At 40.2% G+C, this 14,604-nt stretch overlaps 1 protein-coding gene across 11 annotated transcripts in view; it reads right to left on the reverse strand.

Moving 5' to 3' along the window:
• LOC115164552 (fibroblast growth factor receptor 1-A) overlaps positions 1–8,577 on the reverse strand; it is a 43,858-nt gene extending 35,281 nt beyond the window's left edge. For 6 of the 11 annotated variants that reach the window (XM_029717173.1, XM_029717167.1, XM_029717172.1 and 3 more), the window contains exon 1: positions 7,870–8,576. The gene's annotated coding sequence lies outside the window, so the exon portion shown is untranslated. Of the gene's footprint in view, positions 1–7,374; positions 7,465–7,869 lie in introns of all 11 variants that reach the window. The other 5 variants (XM_029717174.1, XM_029717170.1, XM_029717166.1 and 2 more) reach the window with 3 other exon arrangements.
• Positions 8,578–14,604: the final 6,027 nt, after the last annotated feature.

A 14,604-nucleotide genomic window follows, 5' to 3' on the forward strand; every position in this document is an offset into this window, starting at 1 on the left:
GCAAAGCACACCCATACCACTCCTCCATGCTTCACGGTAGGAACCACACATGCGGCGATCATCCAGTCACCTACTCTGCGTCTCACAAAGACATGGCAGTTGGAACCAAAAATCTCAAATTTGGACTCATCAGACCAAAAGGACAGATTTCCACCAGCCTAATGTCCATTGCTCGTGTTTCTTGGCCCAAGCAAGCATATTTTTCTTATTGGTGGCCTGTAGTAGTGGTTTCTTTGCAGCAATTCGACCATGAATACCTGATTCACGCAGCCTCCTCTGGACAGTTGATGTTGAGCTGTCTGTTACTCTATGAAGCATTTATTTGGGCTGCAATCTGAGGTGCAGTTACCTCGAATGAACTTATCCTCTGCAGCAGAGGTAACTCTGAAAATTCCTTTCCTGTTGCGGTCCTCACGATAACCAGTTTCCACAAATTAACAAGGCACACCTGTTAATTGAAATGCATTTCAGGTGACTACCTCATGAAGCTGGTTGAAAAACGCAGAGAGTGTGCAAAGCTGTCAATGTAAAGGGTGGCATTGAATAAAAATAAAGAAAAACCCTGGAATGAGTGAGTAGGTGTGTCCAAACTTTTGATGGTACATACATACAGTATATACACTCACATATACAGTTGAAGTCAGAAGTATACATACACTTAGGTTAGACATTAAAACTCATTTTTCAACCACACCACAAATGTCTTGTTAACAAACAGTTTTGGCAAGTCGGTTAGGACATCTACTTTGTGCATGACACAAGTCATTTTTCCAACAATTGTTAACAGATGGATTATTTCACTTATAATTCATTGTATCACAATTCCAGTGGGTCAGAAGTTTACATACATTAACTTCTTAGGGCTAGGGGGCAGTATTTTCACGGCCGGATTAAAAAAACGTAACCGATTTAAACTAGTTACTACTCTTTTCCAGAAACGAGAATATGCATATAATTGGTAGATTTGGATAGAAAACAGTAACGTTTATAAAACTGTTTGAATGGTGTCTGTGAGTATAACAGAACTCATATGGCAGGCCAAAACCTGAGAAGATTCCATACAGGAAGTGCCCTCTCTGACCATTTCTTGTGCTTCTGTGGCATCTCTGTCGAAAATACAGCATCTCTGCTGTAACGTGACAATTTCTAAGGCTCCCATAGGCTCTCTGAAGGCGCCAGAAAGTGGAATGAGATCTCTGCTGTCTCTGGGCTAGGTACAGGAGCACTGTTTGTGAGTGGTCAGGCTGGTGACTCAGAGACAGGAGATGCGCAGCCCCGAGAAGTGGCCATGTTTTTCTTTCAGCCTTTGAATGAAAACAACGTCGCCCGGTTGGAATATTATCGCCATTTTACGAGAAAAATAGCATAAAATTGATTTTAAACAGCGTTTGACATGCTTCTAAGTACGGTAATGGGATATTTTGAAATTTTTTGTCACCCTTCGGATAGGGACCTGAACGCACAAACAAAACAGAGGATATTTGAACATAACTATGGATTATTTTGAACCAAAACAACATTTGTGGTTGAAGTAGAAGTCCTGGGAGTGCATTCTGACGAAGAACAGCAAAGGTTATCCAATTCTTCTACTAGTAGTTTACTGAGCCTCGATGTTGGCGAGTGTCTGTTTAGCTAGCCTTGATGGCCGAGCTATCTACTCAGAATATTGCAAAATGTGCTTTTGCCGAAAAGCTATTTTAAAATCTGACACCGCGATTGCATAAAGGAGTTCTGTATCTATAATTCTTCAAATAATTATGTATTTTGTAAACTTTTATCAAGAGTAATTTAGTAAATTCACCGGAAGTTTTCGGTGTGTATGCTAGTTCTGAACGTCACATGCTAATGTAAAAAGCTGTTTTTTTATATAAATATGAACTTGATTGAACAAAACATGCATTATTGTATAACATGTCGTCCTAGGAGTGTCATCTGATGAAGATCAAAGGTTAGTGCTGCATTTAGCTATGGTTTTGGTTTTTGTGACATATATGCTAGCTTGAAAAATGGCTGTGAGATTATTTCTGGCTGGGTACTCTCCTAACATAATCTAATGTTTTGCTTTCGCTGTAAAGCCTTTTTGAAATCGGACAATGTCGTTAGATTAACGAGAGTCTTGTCTTTAAAATGGTGTAAAATAGTCATATATTTGAGAAATTGAAGTTAGCATTTTTAAGGTTTTTGTAGTTCGCGACACTCGATTCCACTGGCTGTTGACTAGGTGGGACGATTTCGTCCCACATACCCGAGAGAGGTTAAGTGTACTGTGCATTTAAACAGCTTGGAAAATTCCAGAAAATGATGTCATGGCTTTAGAGGCTTCTGATAGGCTAATTGACATCATTTGAGATCATTTGAGTCAATTGGAGGTGTACCTGTGGATGTATTTAGAGGCCTACCTTCAAACTCAGTGCCTCTTTGCTTGACATCATGGGAAAATCTAAATAAATTAGCCAAGACCTATCCTATATCGACATACCCTGAAAAGGCCGCTCAGCAAGGAAAAAGCCCCTGCTCCAAAACCGCCATAAAAAAAGCCACACTACGGTTTGCAACTGCACATGGGGACAAAGATCATACTTTTTGGAGAAATGTCCTCTGGTCTGATGAAACAAAAATAGAACTGTTTGGCCATAATGACCATCGCTATGTTTGGAGGAAAAAGGGGGAGGCTTGCAAGCCGAAGAACACCATCCCAACCGTGAAGCATGGGGTGGCAGCATCATGTTGTGGGGGTGCTTTGCTGCAGGAGGGACTGGTGCACTTCACAAAATAGATGGCATCATGAAGCAGGAAAAATTATGTGGATATATTGAAGCAACATCTCAAGACATCAGTCAGGAAGTTAAAGCTTGGTCGCAAATGGGTCTTCCAAATGGACAACAACCCCAAGCATACTTCCAAAGTTGTGGCAAAATGGCTTAAGGACAACAAAGTCAAGGTATTGGAGTGGCCATCACAAAGCCGTGACCTCAATCCTATACAAAATTTGTGGGCTGAACTGAAAAAGCGTGTGCGAGCAAGTACCTGACTCAGTTACACCAGCTCTGTCAGCAGGAATGGGCCAAAATTCACCCAACTTATTGTGGGAAGCTTGTCGAAGGCTGCCCGAAACGTTTGTCCCAAGTTAAACAATTTAACCTCTTCGGCCTAGGGGGCAGTATTTTGACATCTGGATGAAAAGCGTGCCCAAAGTAAACTGCCTGTTACTCAGGCCCAGAAGCTAGGATATGAATATAATTGGTAGATTTGTATAGAAAACTCTAAAGTTTCTAAAACTGTTAAAATAATATCTGTCAGTATAACAGAACTGATATGGCAGGTGAAACCCAGAGGACAAACCATCCAAAAAGAAAATGTTCAGCCTTCCACTGTTTCCAATGGGTGTCATGTTTATTATGAGGCGAAAACCTCCCAGATTGCAGTTCCTAGGTCTTCCACTAGATGTCAAGTCTTTAGAAAGAGTTTCAGGCTTGTTTTTGGAAAAATTTGCTAGAATCTGTAGTTTTTCAATTTGGCTCCCATTTTGGCTGTAGTGTTTTCATGCGCGTGGATGAGAGTGCGTTTTGTTGTTTATCTCCAGTAAAGACAATAACGATTCTCCGTCTTAAATTGTATCGTTTATTTACCTATTAGGGTACCTGAGGTTTGATTATAAACATTGTTTGAAGAAGTTTATTGGTAACGTTTGGGATTCATTTTGTAGGAGGGAAACCGGCGATTATTGAATGAAGCGCGCCAGCTAAACTGAGTTTTTGGGGATATAAAGGAGGACTTTATCCAACAAAAGGACCATTTGTGATGTAGCTGGGACCTTTTGGAGTGCCAACAGAAGAAGATCTTCAAAGGTAAGGCATTTATTATGTCGCTATTTCTGACATTCGTGGCGCACCTGCCTGGTTGAAAAATGTTTTTCATGCTTTTGTATGCGGGGCGCTGTCCTCAGATAATCGCATGTGCGCATTCGCCGTAAAGCCTTTTTGAAATCTGACACAGCGGCTGGATTAACAAGAAGTTAAGCTTTATTTGATGTATAACACTTGTATTTTCATGAATGTTAAATATTTCTATAATTTGACTTTCGAGCTCTGCAATTTCACCAGATGTTGTCGAGGTGGGTCTCTAGCGGAACGCCTGCGCCAGAAAGGTTAAAGACAATGTTACCAAATACTAATTGAGTGTATGTAAACTTCTGACCCACTGGGAATGTGATGAAAGAAATAAAAGCTGAAATAAATCACTAATATTATTCTGACATTTCACATTCTTAAAATAAAGTGGTGATCCTAAATTACCTAAAACTGGGAATTTTTACTAGTATTAAATGTCAGGAATTATGAAAAACTGAGTTTAAATGTATTTGGCTAAGGTGTATGTAAACTTCCGACTTCAACTGTATGCATGTATAATACCAGTCAAAAGTTTGGACACACCTACTCATTCCTTTTTACTTTACCAGGGAAGACACATTGAGACGTCGTTCTCTTTTTCAAAATGTGCCCTGCATATATGTGTGTATTGTATTGTGCAGGGCACATTTTGAAAAAGAGACCTACGTCTTAATTAATGGGTCTTCCCTGGTAAAATAAAAAGGAATTAAAATAAAAGGAATGAATTCTCCCAAGTTTCTAAATATGTTGTTTAGTTACTATGCATGTGCATTAAGTATTGTAACAAGGTCATCTCCATTTCAAAAGATGTACAACTTGAGTATTTTTCATATAAATTATAGATAAGATATTCTTCAATGTAGGCTAAGTTATTCTTCAATGTAGGCTAAGTTATTCAATGCCATATTTCACCACAAACTATTATTAAACCACTGAAACAACTTTCCACAGAAACAGTAAGCTACAATAACTCTGTGCCAACCCAGCAGCCTAGTAAATTAGAGGGCAGGACAATTCCTCACTTCCTTTCCTACAGCTCAACAGAACAACTTTTTTTCCTGGTGAACTCCCTAAGGGAATGCTGCTTAGCTCAACCATCCATCTTCTCCCTCTCATTTAAAACCAACTTGATAGTAACATTTAAGGCTCATTGACACTATCCATTCTAAACCTGCTTCCATACAAAGTCAGCATTAGCAAGACTAAATTGGCAAAGCAGGCTTTTGGGGTGGACACATGATTTCATGTATACTGAACAAAAATAAAACAATTTCAAATATTTTACTGAGTTACAGTTCATTTAAGGTAATCAGTCAATTTAAATAAATTAATTAGGCCATAATCTATGGATTTCACATGCCTGGGAATACAGAAACACATCTGTTGGTCACATATACCTACAAAATAAAAGTATGGGCGAGGATCAGAAAACCAGTCAGTATCTGGTGTGACCACCATTTGCCTCATGCAGTGTGACATCTCCTTTGCAGAGTTGATCAGGCTGTTGATTTTGGCCTGTGGAATGTTGTTCCACTCCTCTTCAATGGCTGTGCAAAGTTGCTGATATTAGCGGGAACTGGAACACGCTGTCATACATGTTGATCCAAAGCATCCCAAACACGGTCAATTGGTGACATGTCTGGTGAGTTTGCAGGCCATGCAAGAACTGGGATACGTTTAGCTTCCAGGAATTGTGTACAGAATCTTGCGACATGGTGCCGTGCATTATCATGCTGAGACATGAGGTGATGGTGGCAGATTAATGGTACGACAATGGGCCTCAGGATCTCATCACGATATCTGTGCATTCAAATTGCCGTCAATAAAATGCAATTGTGTTCGTTGTTCGTAGCTTATGCCTGCCCATACCATAACCCCATGGGGCATTCTGTTCACAGCATTAACATCAGCAAAATGATCGCCCACACAACGCCATACATGTGGTTTGCGGTTGTGAGGCCGTCTGGACCTACTGCCAAATTCTCTAAATTTACGTTGGAGGTGGCCTACGGTAGAGAAGTTAACATTCAATTCTCTAGCAATAGTTCTGGTGGACATTCCTGCAGTAACCAATTGCACGCTCCCTCAAATCTTGAGACATCTCTGGCATTATTGTTTGTGACAAAACAGCACATTTTAGACTGGCCTTATTGTCCCCAGCACAAGGTGCACCTATGTAATGAGCATAGTTTGCTATGCCACACCTGTGAGGTGGATGGATTATCTTGGCAAAAGAAAAAAATGCTCAATAACAAGGCTAAACTAATTTGTGCACAAGAGAAATAATATTTGTGTGAGTATGGAACATTTCTGGGATCTTTTATTTCAGCTCATGAAACATGGAACCGACACTTCACATTTTGCACTTATATTTCTGCTCAGTGTAGTTTCAGAGGTGTGTACTATAAAAAGTGATGGGGCAATCTACTTTCCTCACACCACATCGACAGTAGATCTCAATTGTTTTCATGAAGAGCCACAAGCAAGAATGAATCTGCAAGCAGAACAGCTACCTGTTTGCATTGTACAGTATGTACTACTCTCCCAGTAAGTATGCTTACTACTTGGGGTAAACAGACAGCCTGAAATCAAAACCTTGTAACTGATACTTCTAAGCAGTATTATTTCACAGCAAAAAAAGCATCTTCCAATCAATATGCTCTTGATCTTATTTTTGTTTCACGTTGTAAACATTCGACATGTGCATTCTTGGAAGTCAATGTAGTTGACAAAGCTTATTCCCAGAAGCCTGTTTGTAGTTTGCTTGTTTGTTTCACATAACTCTCGAGTACTAAAGCATCTTTCCTTAAACTATATAAAGAGACTGAATCTGAAGGAGAGGGCGTAGGGATTTGGCTGGTATAAATCAGGATCCCTCCCTCTTGAAAAGTTTGGGAATGTTAGGATGGGTAGGCCCTACTGATGACCTCTGGAAATGTTGGAGATTAAAGATAAGAGTACTATAGGCTATATAGAGAGCAGGGGTGTGTGATCCTAGATACCCTAAAAAGTATAGCTATTTTAAAGCAAAAGGGCACCTAATTCCAATCTGAGGTAAATAAATCATGCAAAGAACACTTTTGTTTTCTTCAGAAGTTAATTTCAAATGGGCTATTTTTAAGACACTCAAGCAAAATCTTGTGCAAACGTGTTATGTCAAAACAGGCACTGACTTGCATCTTTTAATTAGCCAGGAACACAGGTGAGAGGTAAAGGCAATATAATATATCTAATAAAAAGGGAATGACAAACAAATTTTCAAAATAAACATTACAAAGACCGTAAAATACACTGCATAGCCACCACGCCATAATATTTCTTAATTGAAAATGCAAACTGATACAAAACCCTCTAACCAAAGGTATAACATTTTGCATGTCACACTGAGGAAGGGGAACTTAAATCCTAAAGTAGGCCTATGTTAGGGCTAATTGAAGAGATCAACCGGAAAAGCAACAAAATAAATTACAACATAAATACTCACAACTTTAATCTTCTCTCCCAATGTTCCAAGTGTTTGAAGAGGTGACTGAGCGTCCAGATGGTTATTGCCCCCCCCACTACTCCAAATGCTCTTCCCAACCAATTAAGCACATGACAAACAAATTCAATTACATCACCAAATGTAACATTTTCAACCGAATATACAGGCAATTTTCTAAAATGCGTAAAATAAAACTTGAAGGGGAAAATAAAAGTCCAATCACATCATTGGTGCATGGTTTGTTTCCAAACCAGAAACATATGTCCAGACTCCATTTGGAGGGGGACTAGTGCTACAGGCTATACAATTTAAAAAAATGTTTAAACAAACAAAAGTGTTCTTTCTGAGAGTCATCTGTCACAATGTGGATACCTGATACTGATCTAAATAACGCTAGATAGGTCTACTTCGCTAAATAATAATTCTAGCAGCACGCTCTGTTCCGAACATGTAAATACAAATTATTCCAATTTATACTTTGAAAAAAAACCATACCTTTTTGACAAAACCCTCGAGGGGCGACGAAACAGCCAGCGTAGAAAAATGTTGGACTCCGAGATTTGATGTTAAAATTTTTTTACAAAAGCTTGAATATCCAACGTAGTTTATTTTAACCCGAAAATATGCGGTATTAAACGAGATAACTTTTACAATATATTATACTTTTCCCACGTTTACCCAACCTGCCCAAAAGAAAATAAAACAATGCGCAAAGCATCAAAAGAAAGCTTCCTCCAGGGAGAGGTCTGCCCCTATCCCAGACTTCCAAATGTACAATGTAAAAACTTAGAAAGAAAAAAAAAGTAGGATATGACTACATCGGCTACTATAAAATGTGATTAAGTCTAGTTGTACCTTTCGGCACGAAAAGGTGTGCAATATTCCCCACTTCAATTCTAAGAGATTTTAGAAGCAATAGAAGATCCGTTCGTCGTTTTCATAAATCCATTAGCTCACGAAGAAACAGTCAAACCCACTCCAAAAGTTCCTTTGCTAGGCTTTTACTGGCTGAAAGACTCGACATTAAATTGTTTTAATTGTGCGTTCATGTCTATCTAACTTCTCTCAACTCAGGCTGCCCTCGACCAACCCCGGCCAAATTACTGCATACAGACAACGAGACTCCAGATTAGTGGAAGCCTTCCCCCCCCGACCATCGCAGCAAATGCCTATTCGCATCACTCGGTTTGAACAAACCTGGCCTCCCTGCCATCCACAACACCTCTGTACCCACGTTTTTCAGCGCTCTTTGCATTATGGGATTGTAGTTCTAAACGCGCGCTCTTTGCCCTCACAGAATGAACACATTTCAGTTTGGGTTTTTTTAAACAGAAAATTATCCTAATTTGTATCACTGCATGTATGCTAATGTTCTTTTCAATGCTCAGAACTTATCCCGGAACAGACGTATTATATAAGACGCACACACACACACACACACACACACCATTCTATTTATCACAGAAGCTGCTTGGCATTTAGGCTTAACTGTATAGAACACAATATGTTGGCAATTAGACCTGACATAATAAATGTAAATCCGGGACACTCAAATTAGTATGATATTTTACATTTGGTATGGTTACATAAGACAGAAGGTTATGTAAGGCAAAACAAACATTTGGTTGGTTGGTCGGGGTGGATGGGTAAGCGTATAACGCGAACATCTAGCAATCCAAAGGTTGCGTGCTTGAATCGCATCACGGACAACTTTAGAATTTTAGAAAATTAGCAACTTTGCAACTACTTGCTACTTTGCAACTCCTTAGCATGTTAACTAACCCTTCCCCTAATTTTAACCCTTTAACCTAACTCCTAACCTTAACCCTAACCTTAACCCCTAGCCTAGCTAACGTTAGCCATATAGCTAACATTAGTGTTACCCACTGCGCCACCTAGCTAACAAATTGCAATTCATAACATATTGTACGAATTGCAATTTGTAACATCTCATACGAACTGTAATTCATAACATATCATATGAAATGGACGATGGAAATCCACAAATTAATACATACCATACAAAACGTAACATATCATACTAATTGGAGTGTTCCGGATTTACATTTCCGGATTTACATTTACTATGTTACGTCTACCCCTGAGTCCAGGTTGGATAGAGATGCTACAGATTCTGCTACTGAAAGACAAATACCTAATTTCAGGCTCGTCCACAAGTATGGCTGTTTAGAGCAGGTAGTATTTACTGAAGCTTGTTACAGAAAACGCCAGAAAGAATGTATCTACCTAGTTGACCATTACCCAGTCTTATTCTTTTTGAGAGCAATAATGCAGATCTGAAAGGCCCCCATTAACCTACTAAAGGGAGCTTATCACCAACTATAGCAATGCATGGAGGTGGCAATGAGGTGTGAACCAGACCAACAGAGACTAATGAGGAGAATACTCATGGTGCATTTTCACTGAGGATTTACCCCATTTTTCAACAAAAAGGTTAAGACTTTTGTGTTTCCACCTCCGCGGCCCGGCTCCTAGAACACTGGGCCATGGCCTCAGTGGACCTGCACTGACTTGGGGCAAAGGCAAGGCTGCTGGGGCTTTTCATGTATCATTTACGTAACAATAAGCAAACTGTGAACATGGGCTTAGACCTTCGACGGTTATCACCTTTTCACAAAGCAACTGTTTTGATTCTTCTCTTCACAAGTCCCCACTGTCAGCCCTAGCTATGGAAACACAATTTCCCTAGTAATTGTTTTATGTAACCTTTATTTAACTAGGCAAGTCAGTTAAGAATAAATTCTTATTTATAATGACGGCCTACCCCAGCCAAACCCTAACCCGGACGACGCTGGGCCAACTGTGTGCCATATGGGACTCCCAATCACATTCGGTTGTGTGAGAGAGAGTGAGTGAGGCTATGTGCACACTGCCCACAAAATGAGGTGGAAACTGAGCTGCACTTCAAATGTATGACCATATTAGAGACACATATTTCCCTCAGATTACACAGATCTGCAAAGAATTCGAAAACAAACCCAATTTTGATAAACTCCCATATCTATTGGATGAAATACCACAGTGTGCCATCACATCAGCAAGATTTGTGACCTGTTGCCACAAGAAAAGGGAACAAACACCATTGTAAATACAACCCATATTTACGTTTATTTATTTTCCCTTTTGTACTTTAACTATTTGCACATAATATGACATTTGAAATATCTTTATTCTTTTGGAACTTTTGTGAGTGTAATGTTTACTGTTAATTTTTATTGTTTATTTCACTTTGTTTATTATCAACTTCACGTGCTTTGGCAATGTTAACATATGTTTCCCATGCCAATAAAGCCCTTAAATTGATTTGAAATTAAAATTGAATGAGATATACATATATGTAAATATGTGTGTGTGTGTGTGTGTGTGTGTGTGTGTGTGTGTGTGTGTGTGTGTGTGTGTGTGTGTGTGTGTGTGTGTGTGTGTGTGTGTGTGTGTGTGTGTGTGTGTGTGTGTGTGTGTGTGTGTGTGTGTGTGTGTGTGTGTGTGTGTGTGTGTGTGTAAGAAAATAAACTAGAAGACAGGAAAAAATAATGCAGGGTCAGTAGAAAACACTGATGCCAGTTTGAAGAATGTAAATAAGCGCCCTAAGGATGTATCAATGCAACAGTAATAATGATACTACATAACAGACCTAAGGTTTTGTGGTGAAAACTATATGCTTTTTCTTATTTCTCTGCCTGAGACATTCCACTCACGTACATTTCAAACCCATGTTTGATGGCAACAGCGAGCTAAAACTGTGTGTCACATCTAAAACCACTTTACAGTAACTGGATAGAGAACCAAATGAGGACATCAACACTATTTTAAATAGCAGCAGTGTGAGCGCATCTGGTAACTTACTCACTACAAAACATAAAAGCCACTGCTCTCTGACTCCGATCAATCACATCTTTTATATATAGGGACTTCATATGGTCTTTGTCTTTGATGCCATGTCACCCCTGCCCTGCCTCATTTGATTTGCATCACATGCCTAATACATGAAGTTCTCCTAATCTCATTTGCATTGACACATGCATCCCAGTTTGGTTGTCTCCCACATAGGGAGTAAAATTAACAGCAGTGTTAGAAGGGAAAGGTCAGATGTATTCTATAGTAATAATAAATATATCATTACTGCTTTCGCATCTTTATATTAATACACAAAAACACAGCTTATTGTGTATGTTTTACACAGTATGGTTATTGTCATGGGTGTCGTAGGGTGTAGACCAAAACGCAGCAGGAAAATGTATACTTCTTTTTATTGAGTGAAGAAGGAAAACACATACACCGTATACAAAAACAAACGAACTCGACAGTCTCATCAGGCATAACGCTAAACAAGAACCAATCTCCCACAAAACCCCATGCCAAACACATACCTATTTATAGGACCTTCAATCAGAGGCAACGATAAACAGCTGTCTCCAACTGCAGGCCCCAACACCAATTAACTAAGCATAGAAATACAAACGACTAGACTGAACATAGAACTAAACTAACATAGAACAATAACCAAAACCCTGGACTAATAAATCAAATACCCCTCTACATACACAATCACCCCGAACCATATAAACCAAATACCCCCTCTACATGAACACATACACAAACACACCCTGAACCACATAAAACAAATACCCCCTGCCACGTCCTGACCAAACTATAAGAACAAATAACCCCTTTACTGGTCAGGACGTGACAGTTATGCTTGTATTATTATGAAATGCAAGGAGCAACTGCATGGCTAATCACCGGTAATTAGCCCCCAGCAATCTCACATGTCTCAAACAATGTCATTGTGCTCCTTTGGTATACAGTAGGTGTACCATTACTCTCCAATGAGAGAGTGAACAAACATAACATCTCTGCTGCTGCATTGGTTACAGCTCCAGGCAAGTAGAGCAGAGTTTCTACTAGGTAGATTCATTTCCTCACAAGCCCAATATCTTACTATCTGTTCCTCATCACAAACATAAAGGGAAGCACTATACTAGGGCTGGGAGGGGAAAGGTGTCCAAGGCAGCAGCTACTCTTCCTGGGGTCCAGCAAAATTAAGGCAGTTAAACAATTTAACAATTTAAAAAACTTTACAATACATTCACAACAGATTTCACAACACATTAAGTGTGTGCCCTCAGCCCACTACTCTACTACCACATATCTACAACACAAAATCCATGTGTACGTGTGTGTATAGTGCGTATGTTATCGTGTGTGTGTGTGTATACATGTGTCTGTGCCTGTGTTTGTGTCTCTTCACAGTCCCCGCTGTTCCATAAGGTGTATTTTTATCTGTTTTGTAAATCTAATTTGACTGCTTGCATGAGTTACTTGATGTGGAATAGAGTTCCATGTAGTCATGGCTCTATGTAGTACTGTGCGCCTCCCATAGTCTGTTCTGGACTTGGGGACTGTGAAGAGACCTCTGTTGGCATGTCTTGTGAGGTATGCATGGGTGTCCGAGCTGTGTGCCAGTAGTTCAAACAGACATTGCATTCAACATGTCAATACCTCTCACAAATACAAGTAGTGATGAAGTCAATCTCTCCTCCACTTTGAGCCAGGAGAGATTAACATGCATATTATTAATGTTAGTGCCCTGTTCTGAGCCAATTGCAATTTTCCTAAGTCCCTCTTTGTGGCACCTGACCACACGATTGAACAGTAGTCCAGGTGCGACAAAACTATGGCCTGTAGGACCTTCCTTGTTGATAGTGCTGTTAAGGCAGAGCAGCGCTTTATTATAGACAGACTTCTCCCCATCTTAGCTACTGTTGTATCAATATGTTTCGACCATTACAGTTTACAATCCAGGGTTACTCCAAGCAGTTTAGTCACGGCAACTTGCTCAATTTCCACATTATTCATTACAAGATTTAGTTCAGGTTCAGGGTTTAGTGAATGATTTGTCCCACATACAATGCTTTTAGTTATTTTTTTATATATTTAGGGATAACTTATTCTTTGCCACCCATTCTGAAACTAACTGCAGCTCTTTGTTAAATGTTTCAGTCATTTCTGTTGCTGTAGTAGCTGACGTGTTGAGTCATCTGCATACATAGACACACTGGCTTTACTCAAAGCCAGTGGCATGTCGTTAGTAAGGATTGAAAAAAGTAACGGGCCTATGGGGAATTCCTGATTCTACCTGGATTATGTTGGATAGGCTTCCATTAAAGAACACCCTCTGTGTTCTGTTTGACAACTAACTCTTTATCCATAATATAGCAGGAGTGTAAAACCATCACACATACGTTTTTCCAGCAGCAGACTACGATCGATAATGTCAAAAGCCGCACTGAAGTCTTAACAAAACAGCCCCCACAGGCCTCCCGACTGGCACAGCGGTCTAAGGCACTGCATCGCAGTGCTTGAGGCGTCACTACAGACCCGGGTTCGAGCCCAGGCTGTGTCGCAGCCGGTTGTGACCGGGAGACCTATGAGGGGGCACACAATTGGCCCAGCGTCGTCCGGGTTAGGGGAGGGTTTGTCCCATCGCGCTCTAGCGACTCCTATGACGGGCCAGACACCTGCACGCTGACTTTGGTCGCCATTTGTATGGTGTTTCTTGGCAGTGTGGCTTGGCAGGGTCGTGTTTCGGAGGACGCATGGCTCTCAACCTTCGCCTCTCCCGAGTCCGTACGGGAGTTGTAGCGATTGGACAAGATTGTAACTACCAATTGGATATCATGAAATTGGGGGTAAAAAGTACAAAAAAGAAGCCCCCACAATCCTTCTTTCAGGAATTTCTCTCAGCCAATCATCAGTAATTTGTGTAAGTGCTGTGGTTGTTGAATGTCCTTCCCTCTAAATGTGCTGAAAGTCTGTTGTCAATTTGTTTTCTGTAAAATAGCATTGTATCTCGTCAACCACCATTTTTTCCAAAAGTTTACTAAAGGTTGGTAACAGGCTGATTGGTCTGCTATTTGAACCAATAAATGGGGCTTTACTATTTTTAGGTAGCGGAATTACTTTTGTTTCCCTCCAGGCCTGAGGGCACACACTTTCTAGTTGGCTTAAAATGAAGATATGGCAAATAGGAGGGACAATATCGTCTGCTATTATCCTCAGTAATGTTCCATCCAAGTTGTCAGACCCCGGTGGCTTGTCATTGTTGATAGACAACAATCATTTTTCTAGCTGGCTAGTTGGTAGCCGGTGTTGTTGACACAGGTATCCAAGTTCGTGACGGTGTCGAGTCGGAGACAGCAGCTGGTGGGG

The sequence above is a fragment of the Salmo trutta genome, chromosome 27 (genome assembly GCF_901001165.1).
Source record: "Salmo trutta chromosome 27, fSalTru1.1, whole genome shotgun sequence".
NCBI lineage: Eukaryota > Metazoa > Chordata > Actinopteri > Salmoniformes > Salmonidae > Salmo > Salmo trutta.